Source organism: Wasmannia auropunctata, unplaced genomic scaffold (assembly GCF_000956235.1).
Source record: "Wasmannia auropunctata unplaced genomic scaffold, wasmannia.A_1.0 LD336101.1, whole genome shotgun sequence".
NCBI lineage: Eukaryota > Metazoa > Arthropoda > Insecta > Hymenoptera > Formicidae > Wasmannia > Wasmannia auropunctata.
This window is the reverse complement of record NW_012026789.1, coordinates 5640600-5641849: the sequence shown is the minus strand read 5'-3', so window position 1 is coordinate 5641849 and position 1250 is coordinate 5640600.

Genomic DNA, 1250 nt, shown 5'->3' with positions numbered 1-1250 from the left:
ATGAAATGAAATTCCGTCTACTTACATCTGTTCATCACACAGCCGAAACCGGTACAATTTGTTTAATTGTTCCGATCTTATGTTATCATTATCTATTAAGTTACATCTCAAAGAGGAATCAAATCAGAATTTATTTTAATTTAACAATTGTTTTAAATTTTGTTATATATATATATATATATATATATATATACTCATAATAAAGAAACCTTATATTTAAGTCACGTAAAGCCAGAGTTCAATTTTGAGAGTTTAACAATATTATTTTTTTCTAACTTTTTTATTTTAACGACAAAAAATAAGTTTCTGGTTTTTTATATTAATGGCAATGAGTTGCGTAGCATAAGAAATAAAAATTGTTTAGCTCTTTATATTATGCCAAAATTAATTTTTTTCACATGTGACTTTATAGTTTCTATCTTGTTAGCCTTATTGTTTTTATCTTCAAATTTAAATTCATTTTTTGCATTCCTCTTTGTATTGTTTTTCAAATATTATTTTTCCATTTCAATTGAAAATAAGACCTTCTGAACTGCTGCATATTACATATAAAGTCTTGATATTTCTATCACTATTTTCATTATTATTACTACATCATTAATAATCTTTTGATTAAATATATATAATTTTAAGGTCATATTTTCTTATAATTAATCGTAATTGTATCGGTTCGGCTTATGTCTATTTGTTCGCCATCTCAAAAACGAATTGGGCCAAAATTTATTTTAATTTGATTGATCATTTTAGTTCAGTTAGCATATACACGCTTATAACGATGCATATTTATACGTTTAAGTTACGTGTAGCCAGAGTTTTAAGAGTCCTGAGAAATATTTAGTAATTTTAATCTTTTATTTTATATAATTTACAATTTGAGAGATAAGTTCTTTAAATTAATAGCAATGAGTTGTGAGTCGGGTTATAGTAATTTTTGTTAGAGCCTTTAAGGAAGTACACTCGCGACAATACCATCCAAAAGTTAGGTCTCTTCGCGCGCTCGGTGGCGATATTGCCGCCAGTGAGAAAAAACATTTAGTTGTGCCTATCCATAGGCCGCACACGCAGAAAAAAATTAATTCAGACAGATGCAGACTAACGCAACTCGACTGGCCGCCTCCTTCACTCGCCTCCATATGTCAATAAAATTCGAAAATTATATTTTTTAAAAGACTCTATTTTCCAAACTAAATGGTAAAAAATTATGAATTTTTTTTCATAATATCCGTTTCATATCCCTTCATCACATACTA